Genomic DNA, 14,798 nt, shown 5'->3' with positions numbered 1-14,798 from the left:
TCGAAGGATGCGGAGGCCGAAAGAAGGTGGGCAAAGTGATGGTCTACTCAATGTGGAAGGGCGTGACAACCTTTGGCAAGAAAGAACGACAGGTCCTTAAAATCACCTTGTCCGGATGAACAGAATGGAAAGGAGGTTTAGAAGAAAGAGCCTGGAGCTCACTCACTCTTCTGGCAGAGGTGAAAGCTGCCAGGAAAGCCGTCTTTAGAGAGAGAAGACGTAAAGGACAGTTATAAAGGGGCTCAAAGGGAGCGCACATCAGATAGGTCAAGACAAGATTTTAGTCCCATTGAGGCATTATGAAAGGCACGGGAGGAAAAGTGTGTTATGCCTTTGAGGAAACGGTTAACAAGCGGGGACTTAAAAAGAGATGGCTGATCCGTAAGCCTTAGAAAGGCGGAGATGGACGAAAGATAACCTTTGACAGTGCCCAGAGCAGAGCCCTGCTGGGCCAAAGATAGAAGGAACAGAAGGACCTCAGTCAGAGGGGCAGAAATAGGATCCACAGCCTTCGCTGTGCACCATACCACAAATTTGTTCCACCTGCAGGCGTATACCATCTTAGTGGAGGGACGCCTGGCTGCCAGAATGACATCACAGACTTCGGGAGGAAGAACGAAATCTGTCAACTGTCACCGCTCAATCTCCATGCATGGAGGTGGAGGCTGGACAGGTGCGGGTGGAGGACCGTCCTCTGCTGCTGCGACAGAAGATCCTCCCAAAGAGGCAGTCGGATCAGGGGATCGATCACCATGTTGAGTAGCTCGGGATACCAGTATCTTCGTGCCCAATCCGGAGCCACAAGGATGACTTGGGCCCAGTCGCGCCGGATCTTATTCAGCACTGTGGGCAGAAGTGGTATAGGCGGAAAGGCGTACAACAGACCATAGAACAGCTATAAGGAGATGGTTCCGAAAGCTGCAGAGGGGCTCAGCTCATCCCAGAGCACCCTCTCACATAAAACCAAGCACTCTGCCTCCAGGATTGTCGAGGCCTACCATAGGAGTGGCTTATACATGCATATGTGTCTATATATAAGGTAGATATAGGCATAGTATATCTAAGTAAGGGGTGATTACACCACCTTACCAAGGCTGTGTGAACAGACCTGTGGTGTCAGTTTGGAAGGCAAACCAGGAGTGGCACAATACATGCTGCAGCCCCTGGTAGGACTAGGGTGCACATATGCCCTGGGTACTTATGGTACACTATACAGGGGCTCACAAGGGTGTCCCAGTAACCAATCTGGTATGTACCTAAAGTACATGGAGCCATTTTATAGAGAAAGCAGATAGTCTGGGGCTCTGAATAGCTGGGTCCCAGGCCAACTAAGTCGAAAACCGGCAAAACACCAGGAAAAAAGTTGGGGTAACCATATAGTCAGATTTCACCTTCTTACACTCAGTGACTTTGCTTAGAATCATTGAGCAGAAACTTAAGACATATTCAATAATCTAGATCAATACAGACCAAGACTCCAAGTGTAACTATACCAAACATAAGTGGGTAAGGGATAAGATATAGTTCAGATAATATGTATTGATCGATCACTGCCAAAAAATACACTAATTGGTTTAAAATAAGGCAAGCAGATGCAAGTAGGTTTTTAGATTTCGACAAAAGGTGCACATGAAGAGATGTGCGTATGAATGGTGAGAATTATGTAGGGGAAAGGGGATTGGAAGCAGGGTAACAAGATTTATGTGGTGTCAAGGGAAAGAGAGAAAAGCAGGAACAACAGGTTCTGGGAGGATTGTAGATTAGAAATTTAAGAAAAAAGAAAAAATGCAGTGAGTCTCTGAATACATTTGGATCTAAAGCAAGAAACGTTTAGAAAGAAAATACTGGAAAATGGAAATCCAATGAAATTAGAAAACATGAGGGAGGGGATGGGGCTTTTTCTTTGGGTCCTTGGGATATTACTGGATACGGAGCATCATAAATGGTGAGTACTCCCATTTATCACTGGTGTTCCTTCGTCTACGTTACTATTGTTCTTCAAATGGGTAACACTCAATGTATTTGTACAACTAACTCTCCCACTTGTAAGGAGGGTGAAATGCGCTCAAGCTTAATTCAAGGAGCTGGAGGACAATTTAGAACTAAAATTTTGTATGATAACACATGGGCACACTGGAAGTCAATATTCAGTCAAAGCAGTATCTCTGTAGAAGAATAGACCTATTTCTTTTAACCAATACCCAAGTACTCCAAGTAGTTCAGCCCAGACCATAAAGCACATAGAAAGAAGGAACATACTAGCACCTTGTGGCAGAGATACAAAGCCCAAGTACAACTGAAGTGCTAATGTACTAAGATGTTAGAATACAAACTACATGTGATCCTGTGGCCAATGTTATCCTTTAGACTGATTTGCATAGGGCCGAGTCCAACTGGGGTGGCGTAGTGGGCAAAAGAACGATGGATTTAACCCAGATCTTTTGACTGGGGGAGAATGTTTGCATGGTCAGCATTCATCCATCATTTGTTTGCTGTAACACTTTTCTCCCTAAGTGGGATGGGTATGCCCAGACGTGTGAAACCTGTCTCAGGATGCTCGATTCTGGTCAGGGAGGACTTGGACTGGCAGTTCGGTCTGGACTGCTCCCATCGGTCACAGAGTCATGATTGATTTGCATATGGCTGGATCCAAACTGGGGTGGCCTAGTGGGCAAAAGAACGATGTATTTAACCCAAATCTTTTGACTGGGGGGAGAATGTTTGCATTGTCAGCATTCCATCCATCATTTGTTTGCTGTAAAACTTTTCGCCTTAAGTGGGAAGGGTATGCCCAGACGTGGGTCCCTTGCTCACTGTGCCACTGGATTCAAGCTAGCCTGGCTGAAGAAGGGTGGCATACCCTGAAACCAGTCCCGGGCTGCTTGTTCCCTGCCCAGGGAGGACCTGGCCTGGCAGTTCTGTCTGGACTGTTCCCATGGGGCACAGGGTCAAGACTGATTTGCACATGGCTGGGTACAAACTGGGATGGCGTAGTAGGCAAAAGAACGATGGATTTAACACAGATATTTTGACTGGGGAGAATGCTTGCATTGTCAGCATTCCGTCCATTTGTTCGCTGTTACAATATTCAGTCAAAGCATATCTCTGTAGAAGAATAGGCCTAAGTGTTTTAACAGATACCAAAGTACTCCAAGTAGTTCAGTCCAGATTGTAAAGCACATAGAAAGAAGGAGCATACTGGCACCTTGTGGCAGAGATACAAATACAACTGAAGTGTTAATGTACTAAGGTGTTAGAATACAAACTACTTGTGGTCCTGTGGACAATGTTATCCTTTAGAAAAATGATTAGCTTTCAATATTTTTGTGACTTCTGGGGTTTCAGGTTTGTTGCAATGGACTGCGTCCGCAAAGTTAAGAGTCGCAGGCAAAGTTGTAATAATTGTAGACAAAGACATTTAGTACAAACAGCTGCCACAGCCCACATGCCCATTCTCTACTGGGAAACACAAGGCACCTCCATCCCCAAAATATAGAGTAAATTCAATTCTAAGGGCATAGTGGGTGATCTGGTGAAAAACATGGCGGTTCACCTCTGTATTTACTTACAGGGCATAAAGACAGTGTGTTTCAGGTCACTCGATGGAAACAACTGAGAAGAATTGTGACTCTTCTTTTTTCTCTTCACAGCACAACCATGCTTACCGTCAGCAATCAAAGAATGAGAAAGCTACATTGAAGCGTCTTCCTTTTCTGAAAAGAACAAACCAAATATGATTACAATTAGTAAGAAATGTCAGGGGGTCCCTGGTCATCAAGCATCCAGAACTGTCACAGTTCAATCAAAATATTTTCTTATAACACATGAAAAACACAAGCTTGGTATTTACCTCAGTATATGGTATCGGCTACATAGTCTCCTATGCTTTTAACTGGCATAATGTACACATCTACGATATACTACAGGTGAATTAAAGATCTTTACTCTGATACTTAAGCCTCTTGTGTACGGGGAAGAAAGGGGACACAGGAGAAGTTAGAAAACTGAACTGGTGAATTTATAAATCAACACAGTATTCACACTAACTATGGAGAATAAAATCAGTCCTGTTTTATTTCTTGGACACAAACACATTTTTGGAAATCATGCTTTTCCAATTTTGCTGTTAATCTAAACACGATTTTAAAAAACAGTGAGACAGCAGGAGTGTGTTAATAGAGCCCGGTTCTGATAACCTCAATAAATGTTAGACATTATTCCTCAGAATACTGACTTTTTTTAGACAGTACCCCTTACCCCAATGTATGTAACCAAAATATTGCCTACTATAAGTAGGTTGCGTACTAAACTGGAAACAGCGTATGTCACATTTAACATAATAAGTTATAAATTAGATTTTTTGCTGGCAGACATCAGTGTTGTTGCATGGCGTCAAACCAGTGTACAAATATTACACAGCGCTGAGTTGAAGAAATCCAGTCTAAGGTGTAGGGTGTAGAAGACTCATGTAACAAAATGGAAATGGGTTGAGAAGGAATGCATGACTGAGAAAATATAAAACCCATAATTAGCATTCTTTACACCAACTCAAACACATTATCTTCAAATCTGATCCCCAACAATGCAAAACGACCATGCATGGCATCCCATAACTCCAGGAATCCAAAAATATTCCACACCTCACTTCCAGTAGCAAGCAAGCGTCAGAAAATAGACCATATCAGGTATTTACATATTGCACCCAAATATGAACCCATCAATATCAGAGAGGCTTCCACTCTCCCTAGAAGATTGCCATCCAGACTCCCTTAATAAAGATCTGATATCTCGCTTCTTGCCAAACCCACAAACAGACCTGGTTTCTGTTATCACTGCACTCCCCAAATCAGACTGCTTACCAATTATCCTGGTAAGTCCTCCAACTCATAAAAAAGGAGCCACACCAGGCAAACTACCATCCTCTGATTTGTACAAAACAGGCCCAATTCATGTCATCCTGCAATGTCATCAAAAACAGACTCATAAGTCATATCCTACAACTTAGGCGCTCAAAAGAGAGGTCCTCCTCCCAGGCCTGCTACCTCCCAGACTTAAAACCAAGTCCCATATTACTGGTTTCTGTCTCCTTCATGTTTCCTATTAATTATGTACCTATTTTTTTTTGGGGGGGGGGGGGGGGGGGGGGGGGCGTTTACCTGACTCCACGAAGGCTGCAAGTTAGTGTAGCTTCCCCGAACACCACCAAAAATTTGTCAAAATCTGCATGCACATTCAGTAAGTGCCCTGGTTGAGGTGCCATCATCTCTCCGCTGTCAAGTATTCCCTAGGCACCCAGCGGATTTAAAATTGGTGCGATATTTAGGAGGCTGTGGATGGCGACGCACTGTGCTGCTGCCCTGAACGACATTGTGGCCCGCTGCGAGGAGGGGAGCCCAACGACCGCCCTCTACGTGGTGAGCTCAGTGCTGAGGGAGCTAAGTCAACGGTGTGCCAGGCTGGACTCCCGCGACACGCGGGTAATAGTTGTGTACGGCTGCCGCAGCTTTGGAGCGCCGGGCGGGGTCACGGACCAGGGCGCAGCTTCCCTCCGAGGGCGCCTACGGAGCACACGCTGGTGGCTGTTTGTTTCCATCGAGGACTGCTGCATGTGTGACATACACTTATCCTGTGAAGAGGCCCCCATGGACATAATATGTTAGGCTGGAGCCCCGAACGTAGACAGGCGGGGGCAAGTGGGAGCCCTGTAACAAGCGCCCCATGGCGATCCTTCATAATTGCAGCGTATGCTGGCGCCAACAACCCATGAGAGACCGCTACGGGGAGTCCTTGAAAACATGCCCTCCGTCCCGGAGAGTACCCATATACCTGTGAGGCCAGGTTGGTACACTCGGACGGGCGCCGTGGCGTGGGGCCCGTTCGGTGCCCTACAAGCAATACCAAATTGGTGTTTCTGGGAGAGTGAAGTTGCCACATCACAGCTGTTACAGGGGGACTGGCTACCACCAGTTAAAAGAGTGGGTACGGGACGGCCGTACACAACTCCGAGCTCCCAACGACAGTGTGTTCCTGCATTGCAGCACCGAGCTACAAACGCGAACACCCCGCGCTACTCGCCTAACCTGTGCCTATCTTCACATCATGGGTAAAACAGATAAGCTGCCTTTCCAAGCTGCCTTTCGATTTGTGCAAAACCCCAAGGGTAAGGGACCCTGCACCGTTCAAACAAGATATCGCCTCAGAGGACCTGGAAGCAGGAGCAGAAAAAGACGTGAAACATGCCTTCCGCACTATACAGCAAAGTCTCTCCAAAATAGACAGTAAAATCGATGCACTGTCCTTTCGCCTGGATCGCATTTCGGAATGGTTGGATAAGCATGGGCTTGATACTGTGTAGCGGGGTCTCCGACATGGAAGATGTCACATGTGCAGACGCAGAGACCGACAAAGAAAGGGACAAAATCCTGCATGTATTACAAGCGAAGGTTGAAGACTTGGAGGCAAGATCGAGGAGCAACAACATAAGCATAGTAGGTGTGGAAGAATCATCTAACATCTGCAATATGGAGCAGTATATAAAGCAACTGCTTGTCACACTTTTGGGCCGAAACACCTTTTCTGAAATTTTCAACATAGAACGTGCACATCGTTCATTGGCACCTAGACCTATTCCCAGGGTGCCCTCGGCAAATAATTGCACGATTTCTGAATTACAGGGACGTTATTCTGCCCTGCGTAAGGCCTGCGAACTGGGTTTGCTACACCACGAGGGATCAAACCTCTCTCTGCTCCATGACTTCACACTACAAGTTCAGGAGGCCTGTAGGCTCATTATCCCAGCAAAAAAGAAGCTCTGGGACCTTAATCTGGAATACAGCATGCTCTATCCTGCGAAGCTGAGAGCTAAACTGGACGGTAAAGTTAATTTCTTCACTGAGCCTAAAGCAATCTTGCGCGCCATCAAGGATCGAGAACAGCGCCTGAAGCGTCGCGGTTCGCCGATGGCCTCACAGGTGCCAGCGGAGGAATCATTGAGTCTTCACGAAGATCAAGCACAAGAAGAAAAAAAAATCGTCCTGCAGAAGAAATCTCATGATAGAACAGGGAATGCCTCGTTGACAATGTGGGGATTGACTTGGTCACTGATTCAAATAACAATAACTGATTGTCAGATGTAGGCATATCACGCTGGGTGCACAGACAATGGTATTCAGAACCTCATAGGGTCTTAAGTCTCAACTGTAATATTGCGTTCTAATCTAGGACCCCGATCGATACTGTGACCTTATGCCCCTATACGGCTATAATCCATTCATACCCCTATAATGGCATAAACGATCAAGAGCAATATTTCAGAAACTTGTCTCTGGCCTAACACGATCAGAGCCACATTTCAGAATCTCTTCCTCTGCAGCTCATTAGAGCAGATGACACAGCAGAAGCCACTATCTAAGATTCCTAGATTACACTCAGAGTTCTTCAACAAGATAAAACTCAGCAACCTGGGAAAGCCCCGCTTGCTATGTTTTGATTAGTAATAGAACTCTAATGAGCACTGAGAGACGATCACTTCCTAGTGACATCTTTATTGACATCTTATGTCCAAAAACTTACGTCAAACAAGGCACCTTTCAGGTATAAATATTACCAACGTTGCCTTAAGCAAACCCTGCCTTAACGACATCGATGATAGGGATGGTGTGGTGAATACAGGAACAGAACAGCTGTCCCCTGCAGAGCCCAGCAGATGCAAGCTGCCCACGGACGCTGCCCCTCCTCCTCCTTGACGCGCTGAGAGAGACGCTGTCTTTTCTCTTGCCGAGAAAATCCAGCTCCGGCGTTTCCAGCCTACTCTTGCGAGTGACTGGGATATCGAGTCCTGGAAGGAGATACAAGACCTCCAATATTCTATTCCAGAGGTATGGTGTTGACTAAACCCTTAGAGAGAATTCTTGAAGCAAACCTTGGCAAAACCAACTGAACTAAACTTGCTACTTACTTACTCCCTCCCAAGTATTAGGCTTAGGTCAGGTACACTGGGGTAGGCGTAGTTAGAAGCACCAGTTGAGTAAGTTAGCTAAATGTATATATGAATGTATATATTTTATTCATTTTAACCATTGTATGGCTAAGAAACCATATCAATGCTTTTACAGCATTATTTCGCAATCCTCATTTTACTGTACACACTTTTTATAATAACTAGTCTTGCAATTGTGGCAATTCATTTCTCTTGCATGAGAAGAAAGACTGTTCAATAAATAATACCTTTTATTGAAAACGCACTTCTCTCTGTTCTCTGCATCTTGGTGAAAGTAATCTGCACAACTGACTGAGTAAAATAACTGTCTATTGTTTCACACAACTCTAGAGATTGACTCTTATTCTAAAGCAAAGTGGTCATGTTTATGCGGTTGTTGGAAAACTGAATCCCTTCTTGTCTGTACCAGGGAAGCTGATCACTTCCTATTCAGTCAAGAAAGTTTACAGTGACCTCTGAGCTAGTTGGTAACAAACCCAATTAAGTTTAGCATAGTCAGTAGAGACCTGGAAGACTGCACTTCTACGTCTATACTGCTGTTTATGGTTTTCCAATGCGCAGGGCCTATAGGGAAAATAGGAACTACACTACATGGCGCCCAACGTTTGGTAAGGCGATAAAACTAACGCAAGACGTTAGAGTAACTCAGTCGTGCATTTTTCACACTGACCCCTTTCTACCGTAAATACTCCAATAGACGTCTGGAGTGGGTGAAAAGTTAAAATCCGCCCGAACTTAGTAGGAAGAGATTCCTATGTAAAGCTCTGGTTTATTCAACGTTGAAGGATACAGTGTTCCAAAATATTGTGCACCTACTCTTTGTCTCCTTGGAGACCTGCTCTGCAAAAAACCTGCATTTCATAAAATGTCAGACTTAGAAAATGGAACCGCTGCACCCGCAGTAAATGCGACTGAGCAGGGTCCCGACGGTGTTAATGAACCGGGTGCGATAATCATCCCGGTCAACATAAGAAAATCTATAACGTCAAAACTTATAGAGAATGGACTGACCACGCAAGGTGGCACAGTCGTCTTCGTGATAGAGGCACACGAATATCGGCAGACAGAGGTATTCTATTCTTGGATAAAATTTCCAGCGGCAAACGCTGCAACACACGAGTTACACTATTACAAAATAGGGGATCCACCGGAAGAGTACGCTCCTTTCGAGGAGATTGAAATCCCATTAAAATTCCAAGAGCACCTGCTCTGGTTTAAAGGCGCCCTAAAACATAATGATCATATTACCAGGCTCGGTCCACTAGGTAGACCAGGAGCAACGTGGCCGGTTCTAGCCAGCTACACACCACATCCGGACATTGCAAAAATGTCAAGTGAAGATTTCTTAGTTAAAATAAGAGAATTAACAAAGGCATATAGAGAGTTAGTTCAATTGACAATGGAGGATAAAACGATCCGCCAGAAATTGAAAGAAACAGATATAACAGATCAACCAATTGAGCTTGCCAGAATTATAGAAAAATGTTATGAAGAACTAGGTAGAGACAGCTTGGGTGGAAAACCAGTAAAGCCCCAACTGCTCGAAAGTCCTGAAAAATTATTTATTAAAAATAATACAAATACTCCTAAAAAGAGCTGGGATGGAAATAAACAATCCACTCCCAAGGAAAAAGTTTTCCAGTCCAGAGGAAGGTCTCCTCGACGGAGGGAAAGAACTCCGACTCGAGAACACCAGTCTCCCCAGAGGGAGCCCTCTGAGAAAAGATATAACCTTAGAAATAGGGATAATTTGAAGAAGCCTGATAGATATCAAAGTATTGATACACGTCCCTCTCGATCTTTTTCACAGAAATCAGAAAGAAGAGGACGGTCAGACCCAGGAGAGCACACCGAGTCCAAAGACAAGGAACCTGCTCAAAGTAAAAAATCTCAATTTCCAAGAAAGAAGGTAGCCAGTATTAGAGTAATCGAACATGCAGAGAATACTGAGGACACAGATGAAAAACGGGGAGTGGGCACAGACAATGCTAGACAGTGCAGCAGAAATCACCATAGCTCGCAAGATCCTGATGAGTCATCTGGAGACAGTGGACACGAACGAATACATTCAAGTAGAAACTGCCGACACCAGAGTTAGCGAGCCCCATAAGATATACGAAATAACACTGCGTATAGAGGGTGATAAGACTAGGAAAATAAAGGGTCTATTTTGGGATAAACTCTCAAAAGGCTATGACATTCTGTTAGCTGAAAAAGATTGGCCCCCAGAGTTTGTCAGGGAGTGCCCTCGTGGCGAAGAAATGATTATGCCTGCCTTCTCGAATCACATTCCGATTCACACTAAATATATATATGCAAGGAAATGGGCAGTAGCCCAGGCACCAGCACTATATAAAAATCATGTAGGATGGGATGAGGACTCTCCTCCTCACAAAATCCAGTTAAAAAGTCAACCGACTGCACAAAGGCAGTATCCCATTAAGCAAGAAGCTAAAAAACAAGTCAGGGAGATTTTAGATCAACTTGAATACCAAGGGGTGATTGAAACATGCACCTCTCAAATGAACAATCCTTTGTTTCCTGTCTCCAAACCAGACAATTCATATCGTCTAGTTTTGGATTACAGACACCTTAACGCATGTTGCAAAACATTTGCAGTACAAAATTCGCATAGTGCTGCACTAATGAATAACATAGTTAGGAAAAAATATAAAACGACATTAGACATATCGAATGGTTTCTTTTGTCAAAATATTGCACCAGAAAGCAGATACTTGACCACTTTCTCAGTAATGGGGTCTCAGAAAAATTTCTGTAGGCTCCCACAGGGATTCAAGAACAGCCCAGGACTATTCTCAGCCAGAGTAACAGAGTTACTACAAATGTATGATGATGAGGCATTATCTTATGTAGGTGATATCTATCTCAGAGACGACGACTTGGAGACTCACTTGAAAAGAGTGAACACCATTATACTTGGGTACGCCGCAGAGGGTTACAAATTCAACTTTAAAAAGTCTCGAATTGCCCATCTGACAGTATTATTTTTAGGATACGAATTATCAAGTGAAGGGAAAAGCCTAGCGGACAACTTCTTAGAGAAGTGCGCTGTACTCCAAGCACCAAAAACGCTGAAGAACTTACAATCGATTCTAGGTTTCCTGAATTTCGGAAGAACTTACATTCTAAATTATGCGGAGAGGGTTAAAACTCTCTACGAACTAATTAAACCTGATCTTAAACCAATCAACTGGACTCAAAAACACACAGAAATTTTGAGATCACTGCAAACAGACGTTAGCAAAAACAAAATTAGATACACGTGATAACACACGCAATCTTGTAATCAAAGTCATCCCAGGAAGATGCGGATTCACGTACCTGACCTCTAATGAGGGAGAAATGGTACCAATAGCTTACAAATCACACTTGTACACACAAGCAGAAAAAACATTCAGTCCAACAGAAAATACTGTGAAAGCAGTAGAAACTGCATTAGCAAATGAACGAGAACTAGCACATGGCAAAAGGATCAATATCCTCACAGCGGAATCCGCCTTCGAGGCGCTATTCAGCCCAGTAAACCTGCCTACAGTGTCACTGGATCCGAAATGGATACAGTGTGTAAATTCTCTTGGAGCGGAAGATGTGAAATACTATTTCGCCCCGCAACTCGAAAAACTGAATGATTTGACTTATGAAGAATATCCTCTGCCAATCGAACTTCAATACTCCTGTATAATCTATACAGATAGATTTGTACAGCATTTCAACGTAGAGAACAAATCCTGCGTGATTGTTAAAGGTCGCTGGCTGTGCGGTAAATTCAGACCGAAAATAACAAAAACTGAATCAGTAAGAAACTGTTCGGCTCAGAGAGCTGAAATCAGAGGTTTAAAGATGGCGCTTGAAAATGCAGAACGTGATTTCCCGACACTAATCGTGTGCGATTCGCATTTCTGCGTCAACTCTTACAATAACAAGTTACAGAGCTGGATTCAAAATGATTTCAAAGACGACACAGGTGCCACAATAAAGCATAAAATGCTTTGGAAACAAGTAGTTCTTTTACAGAAGGAACTACAAAAGACTCACGTGATACACACTCTGAGTCATCAACGTGATGGCGTTCACGTTGCAGGGAATTTATTGGCTAACACAGCCACAGCGGAAGCAACTAAATGGGCTTCCTTAGCCACAAAAAAGCGTTCAGAAAAATACATAGACGGGGAAACCATGCTGACAGTAAAAACGTCCTTAAAAGGCTACCCGTGAACTATCCACTCAATTATGCATACGTAATCGATGCAAACTCCGTTCCTTTTGCTCGAATCCCTAGAGTGGGGGATAGGGTAATTCCAAACACGAACCGGAGAGGTTTCCTCACACAGGAAGCACATATGGGGTCGGGTCTGAGACACCAAACAATCAGAGACTCTCTGAAAGAATTACAGTTAGAGTACTGGTGGCCGGGAATGAGCGTAGATATTCATTATTTTGCAAAAAATTGTGAAGACTGCAACAGACATCGCAGTGGAGAACCGGCCAGCGTAGTGTCAGGAACCCTAATAGAAAGCATAAGGCGATCTATTCGTATAATCAAAAAAGAGAAATGCGTCCCATTGTATATCATTCAAGACTAAAACTCACTTAAAAAATGTGGCCCCAGCGCTCGGCTGACGCCAGAACGGTTATAAAAGATCTGCGAGTCTTTATCGGCACATACGCAATTGCCATGTTCCATTCTGGCCAGGGTCCTGCTTTCAGCTCTCGAGCTTATAAGGAGGCCATGGCCAGCATGGGCGTTGGCTTGCGATACTCTTGTCCATCTCACCCCGAAGGGAACAGTGTAGTGGAAAGAAAAAACCGGGACAGAAAGCAATCTATAACAGCGAAGGTATTAGGTTCGGGTGATGGGTGGGTCAAACATTTAATAAGTGTCCAGCTAAGTCTAAACAACTTGCCAAGAAATTCTCTAAAAGGTTTCAGCCCATACGAACTATTGTTCGGAACTAGAATGTACATTCAGGACTTAGATAGTCAGGTATCAGTGGTAAAAGATAAGAATAAAGACTTTGACATCAAAGACCGTTTGGCTGTTTTACAGGACTTAAATGAAACAAGAAAATCCATAAGCAACATAAAGTTAAAGCAACAGCCAGCTACCACTGACGAGGCACCACCAGCCCCAGCAAGGCCTGTCTGAATTCCAAAGATTGGGGATCTAGTCAGAGAAAAAATAGCGGTGAAGAAGGAATTTGGGCCTACTTACAGAAAAGCAGTACCTGTCTTAGCAATCAACGGAACAAGATCAGTAGTACTACCGCCCCTTGCTGGTAAAAAGGAGAACAGAGTTGTATCAATCGACCTGGTAAAACCACAATCATGTGGCCTATAATCAACAGTAGGCCCAGTGGACTCCCGAGAAACAACAGAATACCCAAACTTGCAACAATCCAAGAGGTCCAAACTGAAAGACTAATCACATTTGATTAACCTGCAGTGCACAGAGAGGGACTATGCAATAATGCCATGGAACTCATGCCTCTTGAAACACAGATTGAAACAGTTTGTCATGAAACACCAGTCTACAATGATGTGGCATCAGAATGTGCTACCGAAAGACAAATTAAGAGAACAATTCCAACAATTGACAGAACTGCCTCTGGCTACTTCATTAACTTCGACAACTTTTCTGAGGATCAAAGCAACCCTAAAGTGATGCCGAAAACAAAGACTTTTAAAGAAAAAGCAACAGAACTCTTCCATCAACTCGAGGAAATTTACCTTGTTTCTCCATGGTTAGAGTTCTGGTTTGGTCTAGGTGTATTTTTCCTCCTGCTTTGGCTCATCATGGTACTTTGTTTGGGAAAATTCATTCAGGGAAAATACAGTTCAATGGACACAGCAAGTCAGAACATCAACTTAGTCCTTAAACCACACAGATCATCCCACGTGAAGAAAAGAGAACTGTCAACAGTAAATGTCACAGCCATTCAAATACCCGGCGGGGTAGTATGGGACAAAACTGACTATGAAGTATATGGTACAGGTTGAAATCCTGAAATATCCTCACCAGTTCAAGGTTTCCTTAAGTGACTTTGTAAAACCAAGTAAATTTTCTGATGATTGGGATTTTGAAAGTATTAATAATATGATGTCTGATTTAGTGTTGTCAGCAAGATTTACAGAACATGATTGTTTACAAGGTTCGTCTAGTTATGAACAGATGTTTTGCTTCTCACATTATGGAGATCATTACTCACATGAATCTGCACAACCTAGAAATGTTTTTAAATATAACCAATGGGAACATTGTGCTACTCCACCTAAATGCAGTTCTAAAACATTCTATGAGAAATTCCAGTACTTCTCAGGGTTTAACACCAGTGATGCAGAAACATTTTATTATACACTGTTGGATAAAACAGGGTTGAAAACAATGCTGACAGATACTAAATTGATATATTCAGAAGCATTTTATGAAAAAATGACGACATTTGGTTTTGATTTTTGGAAAAATAACATTGAAACAAAAACCATCTGGGGTACAAAAGATTGGCAGATACAAGGCCTAGAAGCATTATTTCGAGCCTGCATGATCCCAGAGCAAATAATGTTCTTAAATGACACAATTCACCAAACAACCTGTCTTGGCCTAGCTAAGATTAAAGACCTTAACAAACCGTCTATTCCGAAGCCAATACCTGATAATGCAACAACAAATATTGAAATAGACGTATCTAAAATTTTACATCTAAACAGAACACATCCTGATTGGAAAAAGTGGTTAATCTGGCCTACCGACACAAACAACTGTCAAGATAGATTCCTGAAT

At 43.4% G+C, this 14,798-nt stretch overlaps 1 protein-coding gene across 6 annotated transcripts in view; it reads right to left on the bottom strand.

Moving 5' to 3' along the window:
• The window catches only part of MFF (mitochondrial fission factor), a 238,205-nt gene that overhangs the window by 200,465 nt on the left and 22,942 nt on the right, over positions 1–14,798 (bottom strand). For 3 of the 6 annotated variants that reach the window (XM_086943892.1, XM_086943888.1, XM_086943890.1), the window contains exon 3: positions 3,666–3,713. The gene's annotated coding sequence lies outside the window, so the exon portion shown is untranslated. Of the gene's footprint in view, positions 1–3,569; positions 3,714–14,798 lie in introns of all 6 variants that reach the window. The other 3 variants (XM_086943891.1, XM_086943889.1, XM_086943887.1) reach the window with 1 other exon arrangement.

The sequence above is a fragment of the Lissotriton vulgaris genome, chromosome 11, assembly GCF_964263255.1.
Source record: "Lissotriton vulgaris chromosome 11, aLisVul1.2, whole genome shotgun sequence".
NCBI classification, from domain to species: domain Eukaryota; kingdom Metazoa; phylum Chordata; class Amphibia; order Caudata; family Salamandridae; genus Lissotriton; species Lissotriton vulgaris.
Note: the sequence above shows the minus strand (reverse complement) of the source record. Positions and strands in the feature narration are given on the sequence as shown.